Here is a 19,056-nt window from a genome sequence, read left to right as displayed (position 1 = left end):
TATTGCTGTCTTCATTTCTAGACTGAGCATATTACAGAAAGTGTATTAACTTGTGTGTGGAGCTATAAATCGTAAAGTTCTAAGTGTGACTCCTGATGGAATGGGAGTTTTGTGCATATATCCCTATGTCCCTTAGGGATTTGACACTATCCAATTATTTGCTACTTTGTGGATTTAAAGGAGAAGTGAAAGCAAGTGACCAAATGTTTTGCTTTGGCATGTGGGAATCATCCTGTAAGCGGTTCAAAAAAGCAACTTGCTATATTTTATTAATTCATTTGTTCAACAAATATTTTCTATGCTTTCACCAACACCAAACATTGTGTCGGCTGCTGTGGAAACAGTTTCACTCAACCTCTATGAACAATTTTATTTCTACATGACGTCTTTGAACCGTAGCTACTTCTGCTGCATGTAGCATTTTCCAATTAGAACAAACTGAATGTTTTTATGTCGGTGCTTAAAATCTTGCAGCTCTTATGGGTTTACTTCCTTTCAGTAAGATCAATGCAAAAAATTTAAATATATAGAGCTTGCCTATGTTGATCAAATTCACATAAGGAAAGTCTGATCTTAAATACAGAGTCACAAATATAATATCACTGATCAAAAAAATGCAGTCAAGCAGATATCTTTAAAGGCATTTCTGTTTGCCACTTATTGGATCATATACCATACAAACCTTTCCTAAACTTAGACTCCCTGGATAAATTGTGAAGAAAAATGGTATCTTTTAAAATATTTGGTGCTTTATCTGGATCAAGTTATACACATGGTTAGAGCAAACAATAGTTTCTGCCCTCCCCAGTGTATCTGATATCTAGTTCCTTCAAGACAACTTTTCAACTTTCTTGACTTTCAAAAATTTCCTTCTAAGTAATATTGGGTCTTTCTTTCTTTCTTTTTTTTTTTTTTTTTTTTTTTTTTTTTTTTTTTTTTGGTAATAGGGATTAACCCAGGGGCACTTAATCACTAAGCCACATTCCTACTCTTTTTATAGTTTTTCATTTTGAGACGGGGTCTTTTCAAGTTGCTTCAGGCCTCACTAAGTTGCTGAGGCTGGCTTTGAATTTTCAATCCTACTACCTCAGCCTCTGGAACCGCTGGGATTTTCTTTTATCTTGATATTTTTCAGTTTTAGCCATTGTGTGGCCTGAAGGCATCTAGCCACCTGAAGGCATCTTAACCACCACTGTACCCCTTCCTTTTACAATAGCTTCTGTCCCTTCATATATACATCAAAATTCATTCCAGTCATACATTCAGTAATTTCATGATTAGGTCATATAAAGTTGATTCACCCCTAAGGCATATTGTCTACTCTGATTGCTTTTCTCATGGTATATACTTTTTTATACTGAATATTTTGTGTTCTTTGTTTTGTCTTCTATAAAATTATCACCAATTTATCTCTAAAATTCTCAAATATCTTCTTGTTATATTTAAATGTATCACATAGTCCATCTATGCCGTCTTTCTGGGGTCATTTTCTAGAGCCTTCTAACCTGGATTGTCTGGACAAGATTCTCTTGATGTTTTGTGCACCTTGCAGAGAGAACCGTTCATCATTGTCAGGGATTCTCTTCACCATTCTCCTGAGTTAGAACTAATATGCTTGGTCACAAACCTTCTGCCCATCTTGGTATTTTCCTTTGTTTTTATGGATCCCTTTTTTAGTAGATTCCTGAAAAAAGGTGCATGTCTAAAAATGCCTTAAATTCACCCTCATATCTAATCAAGGATTTGTATGAATGTGTAATACCATATTCTAAATATTATTTTCCCTGGGCATTTGTATACATTGCTCCAATATCTTACCTCTAACTAAGATTTTGCTAATGTACTCAAAGCTATCTTCTTTTATTTTATTTTATTGGAGGATTTTACAATTTTTAAAAACATTATCTTCAATGTTCTGAAATTTCAGTGATGTGCCTCAGCCCAGGCCTCTGTTTACCCAGAGCATGGCTTTCAGGAAATGTGCATGACAAACTGGACCTTCATTTTCTTGCTGCCATGGTTTGCATGTGGTTTGTGGTTCACATGTGGGAAACTTGGTCCCAGAGTGGCAATGTTACCTGAGGTGGAGCCTAATGGGATGTGGTTATCTCTTGCTGGGTGTGCTGCTTTTGGAAGAGATCAAGGCAGTTCTCCTAGAACACTGGTTGTCTTTGAGAAAGGAAGCCATTTTTACAAGAGCAACATTGGCTCTCTGGCTTCCTATTTCATATATGATCTCATCCTCTGATACACACACAAGTGCCATCCACCATAATTCCTCACCAAAGGAATTATTCGTTCCCTAGTAACATTTCTGTTTTCCCTGTTTGAGATTTCTGTGTTTCGGTTGCTGGACCTCTTGATCTGGTCTTTTGTTTGCATAAGGATTATTTCATACCATTGTTTTCTCTCTAAGTTCTCTAAACGTTTAAAAATATATTTTTAGTTGTAGATGGACACAATACCTTTATTTTATTTTTATGTGGTGCTGAGGATTGAACCCAATGCCTCACATGTTCTAGGCAAGCACTCTACCACTGAGCTACAATCCCAGCAGCACCTCAGGTATCTAAAATTAATAAATAATGAATCAGATTAAATTGAATGAGTTCATATGAAGAAAACTCTCCCCTCCTGGAATGCCCTCCTTCTACATCATCTTCATATGATGACATCCTGCCTATCCAACCACAATCTGATCTGTCTTCTAATTCTTCCAGTTTGTTTTTCCTTGCGAGATTCAAGAATATCTATCACTTACTCCTATAGAACATGTTCAATTGCTTATTTGTACTCTATCGAATCACAGATTGTAGTCCCCTGAAAGGAAGAAATCTGTTTTGGGCACCACCTACCACCACCATACTGCCTCTAAAAATCTAACCTAGTGGTAATACTATTCAGTTTTTTTTTTTTTACTATAACATCTGATTTATTTTAAAAATGCAACAATTTTTTAAATGAGACAAAATATCATTTTCAAAAAGCATCAAGAATTGAGTATATTTAACCATATTCAGCTCATAACAGAGAAAATAATTCCTGCTATATGAATTATTCTATATTCTATAGCTTGTTTACTGAACTGGCAACTGAAAAAGTTGGTTGAAGGAAGGTAGAGGATTTTGTCTTATAAGAATCAGAACCAAGGGGCTCCATAATCATCTGGCACACACTCAATTTTGTATCTATGGTTAGAAATGTACATGATAGGAACTCCAGGGCTCCTCCAGATTCTTCCTTTAAGGTCATGGTCAACTGGCCACAATGTAACACGTGTGCTGAGTTACTCTTTGTACTCAGCAGTTACCTGCATAGGTTCATTTGTGCATGCATGGTAATTGTTCAAACCCTGGATCCTTTGCAATCCTTACAGCTACTTGATATTTTTGCCTGATTTCTTAATTTCAACCCTTACACAGTCAGTTATACAAGGGATACACTTGGCATACAGGCGGTCCATCATTGACTGCACTAAGTCCAGTTTGGCTTTAATGGAAAAATTTGATAAAGTTAGCATCAACCAGGTGATGATAAGGTGGGCCCAGTTGTGTGTTATATTAAAAGAATAGACAAGAAGGGTGTTGGGGGATTTCTCTTTCCTTCAGTGCACTGGGATCTTTTTTGTTGTTGTTTTCTTTTTAGGTTTTAATCTGTCCTTTTCTTTAAGCCTCTCATCTCTGAGATTAAACATTTGCTTCATGGTCACATACTTCCTTGCTTTCTTTTACGTTCTCATGTTCACACCACACACCCATTTCTTCCAGATACTATCCAGTTCTCAATATGTGTCTTTGGAATGAATGAGTGATGAAGTGAATAAGTGAATAAATTGGTGACTTAAAAAAAATTCTTGTCATAGAAATTCTAAGTAGATAAGGAATGAGTTCATCAAATGAACAAGCATGACTTCTTTCAAAGGGGAAAATTTTTTGTTTACTTCAGTTAAGAAGAATTTCTTATAGAAAAATTGCCCTAAAAGGAATGATGAAAAGATGTTAAATTTCTGAGTTTCAAAACAGCATAAATAGCTATCCAATAATGCCAGTGGAGGACTGGGGTGAAATTCTGTGGTAGAGCTCTTGCCTAGCATGCATGAGGCCCTGGGTTCAATCCCCAAGTTGAAAATAATTTTAACTGAATATTTTTTTCTGTTAATTTATGTGACTATGTGTATACGAATTCAATTTTGAATCCTCTTGGCATTGACTTAGGAAGAGTTATTAATTTTAATTAAGGAAGTATTTAAGCAGATTTTTATATTCTATGAATTTATTTTCCAGTTTATTCTTATTTTGCCTATATGCATATTTCACCAATGTGTAGTTATATTTACTACAATACATCTAGGAAATTGTGCATCTTAAGGGAACAAAATTTCTTTATGAAATTAAGAGTGGAACAATATAAAAAGGAAAATGGCAATTTCCAGTTATATCAAAATAATATTTCAAGGTCACCACAGGAGGCATACTGGGTATCACAGAAAAGCACTGTTAAGAAGATCCAAAGTGGTTTTCCTACAGATAAATGTCAGATTGGGCTGCTCTCAGTGGGTAATGTTCAGCTGAGCCTGCATGTGATAAGTTTCCAGTGTGCATGGAACATGCTCCATTGACTTTTATCAGGTAACTAGACTCAATCAATATTTTTGATATATTGATCTGATCAAAAGAAATGCTTTGACATCAAGTAAGAACCTTAAATGTAAAAATAATCCTCAAATATATAGAACATTCCTGAGTCAAAGATGAAAAAAGTCAGGTGTCTACTCCTTCTGCCTAGCACTTCAGCCACACTGCCAAAAAGAGAATGTACGAATTCTTTAGATGACTCAAGATAAAAAATAAATAAATAAAAGAAAAAAAAAACATAGACACAATTTAATCTGGCCTTGATTAGTCCCAGTGAACAGGATTTTGGTATTTTGAACAATTCCCTTAAGATTTCTAGTATGTATCCATAGAAATGGCTTTTGGCTTTGTTTAATTCTCTAATATGCGCTCTCTCTCTCTCTCTCTCTCTCTCTCTCTCTCTCTCTCTCTTTTTTCTCCTTCCCTCCATCCCCCTCCCTCTCTCTCCCTGTGTGTGTGTGTATTTATTCCTAAACTGTAATATGAGATGACTTTAATTACTGAGACTCTATTATGTGGCAGCTGTATCATTTATATTACTCCATTCATTTTGATAACATTCCCATAAGAAAAGAATTGTCAGAATGATATCACAGACAAGGAAACCAAAGCCAAAGAGATTAAATAACCTTTTCAAGGTCTGAAACTGGGGAGTTTCTTAGCCTGGGTTTGGACCTAGATTCAAAGTTAATCCCCTTTTAAAAGAAAAAAAAAATGGTACACTGCAACCAAGCATTTTGACACTCACCTATAATTCCAGCTGCTTAGGAGGCTCTGGCAGGAGGATTTCAAGACTGAGGCCAGCCTGGGCAACTTGGTGAGATCCTGTCAAAATAAAAAAAAAATTAAAAACAAAGTAGCTGGGGTTTTAGCACAGTAGTAGATCACTTGCCTAGCATATACACAGTAGCCTGGCTTTAGCACAGTAGTAGATCACTTGCCTAGCATATCCACAGGTTCAATTTCCAGTAGTGGGAGGAAAAAAGTGACATTGCTACTTTTAGGTTAGGGACTGTTAATAGTCCCAGCAGTATGATTTTATTTTCCAGGAGTTCAGTCATCTCACTATGCCCTAATCCTTATAATCAAAAGAAGCAATTCTGTGGCTGGCTGCCAGAGGCAGGGGTGCAGTCGTGATGATAGACATCAAGTTGTCCATCACTGAGTTGTCTATCCTGCACCCAGCCCTATGCTGAGCCTAATGGGACCTGCAAAACACTGAAAGATCTAGTCTCCTTCCCCAATAAATTACATTGAACAGAGATTGTTTCTTTTTTAAATTAATGTATTTCCCAAGTGTTTCACCAATGGCAATTGAAATGGTTTTAGGTGGTCCACTGAACCCATATTAAGTAATCTTAAGTCTCAAAGAGTGATTCAGTGCCTTTTCTCTCTCCACTAACAATAACTAGCAAGGAGAATTGCTCAGTTTGGCGCTTGTGTGCTTTTAAAACTGCTGCTAACCTCTTTTGCCAATAAAATAAAGGGAAGCATTTGGCTCAGAGCCTTTGGCAAGCAATCAACAAAGCATTTATTTTATTGGTATCCTTTATTAGTGACAATTGGTACTAATTTTTCATTTGTGATGGTGATATAAATTTTTCTAAGTTAATTTAAGGTAAAAGTGAGTCAGTTAAAATATTTTTTAAATAATAGTATAGAAATATATCAATAATGCATATTGAATAGTAATACAAAAATATGGCAAGAAAGTCAAACCTGGAAGATGAATGACTTGAAATACTACCAAAAAGAGCAGGCAGGGTCTAGGCAGTCTACCCTGTATTCTCTCCTGGAGCAGGCTTGGCCCCCGCTCAATTACAGGGAAAGGCTGTCTCTTATTTCTTCTAAGAAGAATGAATGGAAGTGAAATATTCTTTTCTGTAGAACAGAAATTTGTGAACCAAAAATTATTCATGTAGGTCTCATTCTCAGTAATTAGATGCCATCATAAAAAAACAGTGGACAGTAAGTGATTTTTCTTTCCAGGCAAACTATAAATAATCTTTGGAAATAAAACCAAGTTGTTTCTAACAAGATAAAGATAATAAACCTTGACATCATGGTTCCAGTAATTAAGAGTTTCATTAGGGAAGATTAAACAAGAATAAGCAGGTAATACATTTGCTAAGGAGGGCTATGCATCTTGTACAACCTTTCTCTTTATAATGCAAATACGGAATCATAAGAAGAACTTTCTTGCCCAGTGTTGACTGAGAATGTATGCTCCTAATGAAGCAAAAATCCCAAATCCAAAGCTTTATTATTTTGTCCCATTATCTAGCTTTATACACCTTGTATGTGGGGACACTCCTACAACAGTTCCTAGAGGGTGGAATTTGTCTCTCTGCTATTGGAACATGGGATAAATGGTCCCTGAAAATTTGCTAATTGAATTAATAAAGGCTGACACTTAAGCTCCTGAAACTGATTTATGTAATCATTCCTGAGAGATATCCTTTCATAATGTCTTTTGCCTTTCCCCAAGTTCTAAAACAGACCTTACAATGTGACTTGACACTATCTTGATGCATCGATTTGTCACTATGAAAATTAACAAATAAATCTCAATTATACAACTTCTGATATCTGGGGTGCTAGGAAAGTTTCATGAAGTTGTTTACCCATGCTAAATGGCTTCAGGTGAACTAACTGTCATATATATATATATATATATAGTACCAGGTATTGAACCCAGGGGTGCTCAACCACTGAGCCACATCCCCAGCCATTCATTGTCATCAGGGATAATAAAAGACAGGGTCTCACTAAGTTGCTTAGGGCCTTGCTCAGTTGCTGAGGTTGACTTTGAACTCAGGATCCTCCTGCCTCTGCATCCTAAACTGCTGGGATTATAGGGGAGTACCACCACTCCCAGCAAATGGTCCAAACTGTTGGCAATATTTTATATTTATCTTTATCTACCCTTTTTGCAAGATTGTCAGTTGTCATTATGGTTCACCATCAAGGTACCTGATTTTGGCAACTTCATTTAGAACTTCTGGAAAATGAAGTGCCCCGGAGAGGCAATGGGAAAACTCTTCTATGACATTATCCCTGCAGCATAAGCATAATACATAGGCTTTATGATATCTACTTTAGCTACTGAGAACGAAGTTCTGTACTTCCTTCCCAGGCATGGCCCACATAGTCATGGTTTCTAGACAAATGATCTCTGAACAAATGAGATGCTTGTGTAAAGAATACATACAACCTAACCCTATTTTAAAGCACATTAATTTTTCAGTTTGAATTCATTCCTGTTTCAAATTATTTTGCCAGGAAGAGACTATTCTGCCCAAATATTTCATTCAGAAACTATGAAGGTCATTATGTTCAGATCTCCATGTATCCTGCTGACACATTTCATTTTGGCAGAGGATGTTCATCTTTCAAAGTTCTGATTATCATTAAAACAAAAATCAAACTTCCATCAACAAAGGCAACATACTAACTCCCACCAGTGAGTTAGGCTTCTACCATGGAGACATTCTTGATCCTTTCTTGGTGGTGAGTTTTGATGGCTATCCTGGCCCTATTACATGTGGGGAACTCTTGCTGCGGCCCTCAGTGTCCCACAGAGTTTGACTCATGCTCACTTCTAAGACCATCTCATGCTCTCTCTCCTGGCTCAGGGTCTCCCAGGCAGGTGGGCCTCCTTCCATTAGGGCTTTCACAATGCCAACCCTCTGTCCTTTCAGGACCTCTGTTGTGCTGTTCCCTCTACCCACATCCCTCTCTCCTCTGGCTTTTCACACAGCTTCACTATCACCCAACCCCCCGCCATCACAGAGGCCTCCTTTGAACAGTTATTGAAATTCAATCTTCCTTACAGATTAATTTATCTTGTTACGTATTTTTTTTCTCCATGGTTTTACCGTAGCTTAAAATTATTTGTGTTGGTTTGTTCCTTTTTTCTGTCTCTTCTTTTATACTTTATGGTTCCTGATGGCAAACCCTGGGTCTACTCAAAGACCATTCTGTCTCCAGTGTCTGGCACAGTAGGCCTTCAACCCATGCTAGTGCAAAGAAGGCAGGATGATGCCTCTGGGCTCCTGAAAAGTGAGCTCATGAGGGAAGAATGGAGAGAAGGAGCTCACTTGGGAGATAGAAATGATGACAAAAAAAAAAATCCCAATGTATTCAAAAATGAAAACATATGAGGAAAGAGAGCAGAGCATAAGGTGACAGAGGGAACCACCCTCATTCTTAGTGTTTGGAGGATGACAGGAAAGAGTGGGAAATCTGTTGACCTGGAGAAGGGGCAACACAGGCTTCCTAAAGATGGTGGATGGGACTTAGCATCAACCAATGTTTGCCATGAAGAAATAAGAAGCCAGTATGGTCACAGATTGACTTTTTTTTCAATAGAAGATAGAGATCTAAACTTCTATATTAATTCTGGTATCTAATATGAATTCTATGATGTAAATTTCTATATGAATGCTGACTGTAATACTGGAAACTAACTCATTTTTTTTTAAAAAAAATTAGGAGTCAGTATTTACTGAGTTAGACATACCTATCTGAGTTTCCATTGTGTGATCCATGCTTTCATGAAAATCTTTATTTCCTTTACAGGTTTTCCTAGAGGCAAAACCTGTTAAAAATATTTAATAACTCCCAGCATCCCTTCCCACCATTTGTAACTCAAATGGCTTAATATTCAACTTTTCCAAGAAAAGCAAATACCATTGCTTTGAGTTCCAAGTTCCAAATCCATCTTTGTCTCCAAATCTCTCTTTAATATACCTTGCTTATTTTATTCATTATGTATAGCCCACACCCAGCACCGGGGATAAAATTGTAAATAATACATGCATGTACTTGCCCTCCTTGAACTTCTGTGTCATGGCAGACGTAGAGAGATGGACAGCAGTTAGAAGCTACCACCCAGAGCTTATTAGTGCTTGCCATGATTTCTCCTTCTCCATCATTCCTCATACCAGATCAATCCTTGAGTCAAACAGATTCTCAGATCTCTAAAAGCTTTCCACTCCTTTTTTGCTTTATACCCACTGCTATTGCTAAAGCCCAAGTAAATATAGATTTTACTTAAAGAAACAAAACAGCATTCTAATTCACCTCCTTCTTTTTGTCCTTTGGCCACCTGCCACAGTCCACCTTCAACATAATGGCCAGCATGATCCCCTTTAAAAACAAGTTGGATCATATCATGTCTCTACTCAAAACTCTTCAACAGTGTCCTGAGTAAAGTTCTTTCATTGACCTTCAAGGTCCTAGATCTGGCCTCATACCCTCTCTTACTGTGTTCTGCCTCACCGACATGATTTCAGCCATCCTGGCCTCCTCAAACACAAACACACCTACCTCAAGGCCTTTGTCCTTGCTCTTTTATGCCTAGCATAGTCTTCTCCCAGATGTCCCAGCAGCTTGCTTTCTTGCTGCCTTTAGGTGTCTACTCAGATGTCATTCTGTCACCACAGCCTGCCCTATGCACTTTACAGAACATAGCAGCACCTCTCCCTGTGTTGTTCATTCCTTATTCTGCTTCACTTTTCTCGATCACACTTGGCGCTCTCTTACAAACTATTTAGTTATGTGTTTATTCACTTATTGTCTATACCCATCATTGGAACATAAGCTCCAAGAGGACTGGATTGGAATACTAAGCAGTGTCTCTGTGTAGGCACATTTAATGTTATCCTGAAGGGTAAGTAGGACATGCCAGGCTGTAGTGGACTGGTGTGTGTGTATGCATGTGTGTACACATGTGTGTAAGAAAGTGTGTGTGAATGTGTTAAGGCTTGGAGGCAAAGGAGAGCACAATGGCTTTGAGGATCTGAAATGTATCTGAGCTATACCTGTATGACACTAACAAAAATGAATGAAATGAGACAGAAATAAATAATTCAATAACAAGAGTTTAGAACTATGGAAAACTTGGGTACTTGCATTCTTGAATACTCACTAGTACAGGAATGCTGGACTTGTACTACCAGATCTTTTGATTTTTTAAGACAAACTGGACTTTGACGATTCCAAACAAAACATGTCCATAGCAGGCACACTCCGAACAATTAACTTTTAACCTCTGACACCCACAGTAAGATACAAACTTTTAGCCATAATGCCTATCTTCTATGTCTATTGCTTCAATGCTGTTGAACTCAAGAGTATTCATACCTACACAACTTAATACAAGTGAATATTCTCAAAATTTTTACTCTCTTTTCCCTTTTTTTCTGATCAAGTTTTTTGTTGCTGTTGTTGTTTTATTTTTAAGAGAGCAGATGGCCCCTGTCTTCCTGAATTCAATATGGATTGTCACTCTCCTCTCCTTGGAAGCTACCACTCCCTGTAAAGCAACTCTGTTGGAACTTACACTTGACCAGAGTCGCATTGGCAGGCGGCTATAATTTTTCTGTTCTGGGTTTATAACTCTTTTGTACAACTTGTAGTTAGGTTTTAAAACTTAATGCAAAAATTATCCTTTTTGTGTTCCTGATTTTTTTGCTTTGAAAAATTGACAAAGGATGATGTATGTTTTCATAAAAGGAAATTGTCAAGATAAGTTTGTCACTCCCTGTTTTCATAGGCTAATGATTTTCCCAGTTTGTTGTCATCTAGAACAAGGGTTAGCAAACATGGCCTAGGGGGCCAGATATGTCCAGTCACCAATTTTTGTATAGTCTCATATCTAATAATGGTTATTATAGTCTTAAATAGTTGGAAAACATTGGAAGAATAATAATATTTTGTAACCCAGGAAAAATCTAATAAAGTTTATATTTCAGTATCCATAAATAAAATTTTATTGGAATGTGACCACATTCATTTGTTTTTGTGTTATCTCTGGCTGCTTTTGTACTACATTGGCATATTTGGGTAGTTGCAAATGATACCCATATGACATACAAAGTTTAAATATTATCTGGCTCTTATGGAAACTTAGATATATAGAAATGATTATTAGACATTGGGATTTGGGGGATCAGTAAAATTTGAGGGTGCGGAAGAAGGATGAACTTATAGTTGCCAATGTTTAGTCTTTTGCCAAGTAAACAAATCTTGTTCTTTGTCATCATCAGAATTTAATAAGAGTAACATTTTTATAGCTCAAAGAAATAAGAATGTACATGATATCAGAAAAGGGGTAATATTGTACAGTAAAGAGCACAGGATTTTAAAGTTCATTCTAACTGGTTATCCAAACCAGGAGCCAGTCTTCTCTATGTTGGGGAGATGGGCCTCATTGCTTAACCTTTTTAATTTTTTGATTTAAACTCTTTAGGGATATCATGAGAATTTTCATAATTACCTTTTCTTTAGCATTATTTCAATAATCTACCAAGTTTCTAGGTTTTCCTATTTTCCTACACCACCCTCATCCAGGTCACACCTCAGATCTCACACTGCTAAGAAGACACAATTGCAACATTAATTGTATGCCAGTTTTTGGCATTTAGCATAATTAAAAAATTATTCCTCTCAGTTATTTATGCATTCTAAGTACTAAGTTCATCTTAATGTCCTTGAATGTGATTTGAAGCTATCAACAATTTGTAATTTTTTTTTTCACATTTTGATGCCTAATGTGATGCCAAGAATAACGTGAGTCTTCCTGTACTATATATAGTCTCCTTAACTGAGCACTCTCCATGGAAAAACCTGAGTTTGAGAACAAAATTAAACCATCAGTCTTTTCTACTTACCAGAAATAAATGGCTGCTTCCCTGGGCTAGTTAGGGTGGTCCTGTCTTGGGAATGCAAACATGGAAGCATGCCTGTTTCTGCTAAGGAGATTACATCTCTTTTTATGTAATTCATTTCTCTTATGATTGCATAATGTAATATTGATCACAACGTCAGGAACATTAAGACCATGTGGCATGAAGTTAATCCAGGTCCCTATCTAGTGGGGCACTTGATTAATAAACGCTGTGATCCTTCAGAAATAATATGAAGAGAAGAAAATCAACAGCGTATGTTAGACTATATAATTTTCTTGCTTAGCAAAAATAGGCCATGATAGCTCCTTTAAAAAATTAGCTAATTACAGGATTCAGCTCCTTAAGCTTTAATTCTGCCAAGGGAGGACCAGGGAGCCCTGAGAACTCCCATGTAGTTTTCTCTCTCCCTCTCTGCTGGAGCTAGCCCTTCAGAGTAATTAAGAAATAATTTCAGTGTAGCCACACATGTAGGCAATCAGATCCAATATAGGAAACACCTGCTTTTACTTCAATTCTGGCCTGCTTACTAATCGGGCATATTTGTCTTGGGACATTGTGTTTGCTTGTGTAATTGTGTGTAGCACATTTTCAGATTTTACCACAGATGGATCCAGAAAGCAGTTCTGAGTGAGTGTGTCTGGGTAAGTGAGATACAAACAGCCTCGCTCATCTTCTGTCCAAATAGACGTAAGCAGAGTGAGGCCTTGCCCTCCCCTCTGCCCACACCAGGCAGAGCAAACAGGAAGTAGTCAGTGAACAGCTTGATCTTTGCAGGCTTAGCAACCAGGTTGCTTTTGTTTGGTTAACAATTCCAGACACATCCAGTCAAAAGGAGTAGAAAACACACAGGTCGACAGCTAGATGATAAAAACACTGACAAGTAACTCTGATGTCACAGAACTAGAAGAGGCTCTGATCCAGGGGAGGACATGCCTCCAGCTTTGGAGTTTCATTTCATGTTAGCTACACTTTAGCAGGTATTTTAATGACATAACCCAGAAAAAGGATTTTATGGGAGTCACAAAACAATGGGAAGAGTTGCTTGAGGACATGAGGAAAATAGAGACAGAAGAATTGCAAGGGAATATGGTTAGAAAAGAAAGAACACTCCAAAGCAATGCATTAGAATTGAAAATAGCATTCAATAGATCTGTGCATCTAAATTGAAATGGAGAACAGAGACAATGAGATGGAAAAAGTTATACTAGCATAAAGTACTTGTGTATTTATGGTAAAAGTATTTTTAGGCTCACATGTTTCTCCATTTTATACTTTGTCAGAAGTGTATAAAAAATTAACCATATTAATGGTTTCTGCATAAACTATATGTCTGTGCGTAATTTTTAGATAATAGTTTTATTTTTTAATTACATATGGTCACATAACTTTGCAACTATCACCACTACCTAATTTAAAGCATTTTGTCATTCCCCCTACAAATACCTCTTGCTCATTAGCAACCTCTCTTTCTCCTTTTCCCCAGCCTCAGGCAACAACGATCTGCTTTCTGTTCCTATCTTTATGGTTTTGTCCATTGTGGAAACTTCACACGAATGGAGTCATACAGTATGTGACCTTTGTGTCTAGCTTCTTTTCCCAGTGTAATATTTTCCTGTTTCCTTCATATTGAGCATGTATCATTACATCATTCCATTTTCTGGATATCTTTCATTTTGTTTATCTGTTCATTAGTTAATGGACATTTGAACTGTTTCCACTTTTTGGCTATTACAAATAATGTTACTATAAATATCCATATACAAGTTTTTGTATGGGCATACATTTAAAATATCTTTGATATAGCAATGAAATTGATGGATCATAAAGCAATTCTATTTTTAATGTTTTGGGGAATTTCCCAGAACTGTATCCAAAGTGACTGAGCCATTTTTCATTTCCATCCGAAAGGTATGAGGCTAATTCCTCTACATCTTCACCAACACTGTTATTGTCCATCTTTTTAAATGTAGCCATCCTATTTAGAACTAATTAGATAGAATGATTCTGAGATGACTCTCCAGAATGGCCTAGTAAGGTAGAACAGAACTGGGTCTTTCAACTAGTTTTACCATCCAATTCATATATTTTGGGCTTCAGACTAAATTAAGAATATACATCTTATTTTAATTTGGGAGTCGTTTTACCCTCTCAACCATCAGCCAGTGCCTCAGTGACTATCACATACGTGATGTTTTAATCCTTTTCATGGACATATATATACATGCTTTTATTTGCAAAGTCAAATTTTGTGTTACATGTGTACACCAAAGTCAAGACATGTGTGTGCATACATTGAGTGATTAAATCCCAGCTTGAAGTAGATAAGCATTCCACTTTCTGAAGCATAACAAACACACACTGTTTACTGATCAAACAGCATCACAGGTAGACAACACTAATAATGGCTGATGAGGCCTTTACCTAAGGGAGGTACAATGGAGCAGCACAGCATGAGGTCTTGAAAAGATTCCTGGCCTGGGAATCAGGGCATCTGGATTCCTGTTCTGTTTAAAACAAAACAAAACAAAACAAAACAAAAGACAAAACAAAACACTCTACCCAATTCTGTTGTCCAGCCCCTAATCTTCTCAACCAGGTTAATTATGGCTCTTATTTGCTTATCACAGACTTCATGTACTTATCCATTACTGCTTCATTAGTCAATTACTTTTAGTCCCTAGAATGTAAGTTGCATGAGGTCAGGAGTTCTCTCTGTTTTGTCTATCATTGTGCATGCAGCACTTTAGCCTAGTACTTATCATGAATAGCTGTTCATTAAATATGCACAAAAATGCACAAATCACTCAACAATAGTCTCAAATGAATATAAGTGTGGATGATTATTTGTCTAAATAATATATTTTTTTTGCAGATAAGAATCCATATTATAAAATATAAGATGGGAATATTGGTAGTATACTCTGTTATTATGAGGATTTTATTAAATATAAATTAAGATACTTAAATTTGTGGCACATAGAAAACAACAAATATTCATCATTGTCTTTTTAATTCTCATTCCTAGATATCAATTTAAAAATACAAGTTTGAAAAGGTTGCATGAAATTCTCCTTATCTCCTAGTCAAATATTCTGATAACATATTTATTTGCATGATAAACCAAATCCATGGTGTTTATGAATATTCCATTTCTAGGGCAGGTGGCATGATGTTCCAAGGAGAATGTTACATAGGAGCTTGATGACAATGGAATTGTAACTCTTCAAGTCTACAGGTTTTCTTTATCTTTCTTTTGCCTTCTGTTATCATTTGACTTTGATCATGAAATTGTACAATTTCATTCATGGAGATAAAATTACTCTTAATAAACAATATTCTTCTCTAGATCATTTGTGATTTGAAATTCAGCTTTATTTCTCATACACTGATGGTGCACAGTGAAATATTAGAGGAGGTTTAGGAAAGTTTCAGGAAATATCAAGTGTCCTTTTCAGTGAAATCAAATCCTGTACACTGGTTGCTTTTTGATTTAGAAAAGATCATCATCCTGGACCATTTAAAATTCCCAAAGTTACCTTCGGAGCACACTGCTCCTTTGGGAAACCAGTTGTTGGAAAACCACAGGTCCCTTCTGTTTTCTTAATTGTGCTCTGAATCTCTAAACTTGATTTCTGGATCTTATCCAGGAAGGGAAGGTTATATTAGTTCCTGCTGTACTGAAAGTGTATATATATTCTTTATATTTATATATATTTTATATTTATATATACATATTTTAATAGTGTTTATATATTTTTAAAATTATATATATATATATATATATATATATATATATATATATATATATATATACACACATACACATACACACACACACACACTTAAAACCCCCTTTTAGAGAAAATAGCTGTTCCTCAGATTCAATCCATTCTGATGGATATTAATTTGTATTACAGGACTATCTAAATGCCTTTGTCAGTCTCACTTGGATGACCAAGCATAGGTCACATGATTTTAACTTACCCCATGGATAACTTTCACTCCCCTCTATCCTTCTTTGTGCTTCTTCTTCCTTCATTTTCCTGTACAAAACCTAACTCTTCATGTCTACAGGTTTCCTTTGACTTTCTTTTGCCTTCTGTTATCACTTGGCTTTCATTTTGCTTATATCTTTTATTTGTTTTCTGAATCCTTTTCTCTTTAACCACTCTATTTGGTCCTGAAGACACAGATTTATAGAATCACAAGGAAAAAGTAGAAGAAAAATCTGGAGGAGAAGCTAGAAGGAAAGAACAAAATAGTGATTTAAAAGGATAAAATAAAAGAGAGACAGGCTCCCCAAAATACTTTGAAAAACATGTATGATACATTTTCTGGAAGGACTAGATTTAAAGGTGTTTTTTTTTTTTTCTTTTCAATAGTACCCAGGCTAAATGTTTTCAATGTTTATTGACATTGAAAAAGTACTACAGAAAGTGTTCTAGCAAAAGAAACATGCTACCTAGCTCTTTAATAAACTTATCTAGGGTGTTTCCCTTGCATTATTACTTAGGAGTTCTTTTGTTCGATAACAACAACAACAACAGCAGCAAAATAACAGTATTTACTGTTCCTGATGTATTTGAATAGGGCTTCATATAAAGAGTAGTTATGTAATTGAATTCAAGGGCCATACCTAATATACATATAAAAAGAAAAATTTTAGTAAAAGTCCTGGGTTACCCATAGCCCATTCTTACATAAAATGTCAGTATACTTGAAATTTCCCCAGCTAAAATTTCAGTCAGGTCAAGGAGCATTTAGCCAAAATACCACTGAGCAAATAACATATTGCATGGCTTTGAGCCATTTGCAGGCCAAATGCTTAATACTCATGAATGAATCTTGGTTGGAAAGACAGAAAGAAGGAACTTTTTAAAAAAATTTTCTTTTTCAAATACATTGTGAAACATAACAACAAAAATTACCTATTCCAAAAAAAGTGAATAAGCATAAATTAATAGCTTCATGTATATTTGTAAATAGTTGGGCAGTGATTATATACTTCAAGAAACAAACATTGTCAGCTGTAGACTTATAGCAATATTGATGCCCAGTATCCAAGTTTTCTCAACTTCTTCAGGAGTGGTGTAGTTCTTTCCCACCCTTTACTGTTTCATTTAAATTTTAGAAATATATTTTCATGTTATAACACAAATCCTACTAGGATTTTGATGACGATTGCATTGGATTTATAGAATAGTATGGGCAGAATTTACTTCTTTGTAATATTAAGTCTTCTGGTCTTTCAAGAGAGTATTAATTACTTATTTAGGTCAATTATTGATTTGTGTTTCTCATAAAGTTTTATAATTTTATCTGTAGACATCCACTATATCTTTTGGCAGATTTTTTTCAATATAGGTGATGTTTTATAATATTGTAAATGCTCTCTTTAATTAAATTATAGTCTTTTATATTTTTCATTTAGAAATAAAATTCATTTTTGTATATTGATTTTTATCCTGAAAAGTTTCCCAGTTTTTTTATTTTTTGGTACCAGGGATTGAACCCAGGGGAGCTTAGCAAGGTGGCTGGAGGTGAGCCACATCTCCAGCCCTTTTTATTTTTTATTTTGACACAGGGTCTCATTAAGTTCTTATGGCTTCACTAAGTTGCAGAAGCTGGCTTTGAACTTGCGACCCTCCTGCCTCAGCCTCTTAAGCTGCTGGGAATTACAGGTGTGCACCACTGTGCCCAGCTTTCCCTGTTATTTTTAATTCTTACTGTAGATTCATTTCAAGTTTTTATTATATAAAACATACATCCATAAATAATGATAATTTTATCATTTTAAAAAACTTTTCTTTTTAAATTCTTTTTTTTCTCTTTTTCTTTTGCCTTCCAGCATGAGCTGGGACATACAGTGCAATGAGAAATTGCAGCATTAATGGCCATTAACCATTCATGGCTAACATGAATAACCATCCTGTCTTGAAAGGCAAACTTTTGATATTTTTACCACTGAGCACAATGTAATGTGGTAGTCAAAAATACTCTTTTTCCAATTTAGGACATTTAATTTTATCCTCAGCTTGCTATGTGTTTTTTTTTTTTTTCTTTAAATCAAGATGGAGATTGAACTTTAACAAGATCCAGGTACCTAGGTGTTCATTGTTAACTGAATTTTCATTGCTTCCAGGCCTTTTTACTGAATGGAGCTAGGAAATATAGGAACAGATAATCAATCTCTCTCTCTCTCTCTCTCTCTCTCTCTCTCTCTCTCTCTCTCACACACACACACACACACACACACACAAATCTTATTTCTATATCCATCCATCTGTGTGTGTATGTGTGTGTGTGTGTGTGTGTGTGTGTGTGTGTGTGTATCCATGAGTTCATAACTGCCATGTCCAATTCCAGTCCAATCCCCCAGGATTCCTTCTAGCCTTCCTCCTCTCTTTATTTGTAATTTCTTTCTCCAGATAGAGACATCTGCATCTCATTACCCATAATATATTTACTTGTTTTCTCAGCTGTAGAGTACAAATATAGTTTTGGAATTTCTAACACATAGCCCTGTGAAAAACAAATTCATGTACACCATGCACCATTCATGTACAGTTCTTTTTATCCTCATACTTAGAGTTATTGTGAAAATATTGTTTTACAGCAGTATTCGGGTTTGTTCTTGTCTTTCCCCAACCCTCTTCAGCATGATTAGATTGTTAATTTGTATTCAGTTAGGTACATTTGTTATTATTTGTATTCCATTAGGGTTAAGT

At 35.9% G+C, this 19,056-nt stretch overlaps 1 protein-coding gene and 1 pseudogene across 10 annotated transcripts in view; one reads left to right on the top strand and one right to left on the bottom strand.

Annotated features, from left to right (window-relative positions):
- LOC308648339 (uncharacterized protein) overlaps positions 1-19,056 on the top strand; it is a 568,826-nt gene that overhangs the window by 448,320 nt on the left and 101,450 nt on the right. The gene's annotated exons all lie outside the window — the stretch shown is intronic.
- On the bottom strand, positions 3,140-3,721 carry LOC308655495 (rRNA-processing protein FCF1 homolog; annotated as a pseudogene). Its single transcript has one exon. The product of its transcript is annotated as an rRNA-processing protein FCF1 homolog (transcript).

Source organism: Spermophilus citellus (genome assembly GCF_964194105.1).
Source record: "Spermophilus citellus genome assembly, chromosome: 1".
Lineage (NCBI taxonomy): Eukaryota > Metazoa > Chordata > Mammalia > Rodentia > Sciuridae > Spermophilus > Spermophilus citellus.
Note: the sequence above shows the minus strand (reverse complement) of the source record. Positions and strands in the feature narration are given on the sequence as shown.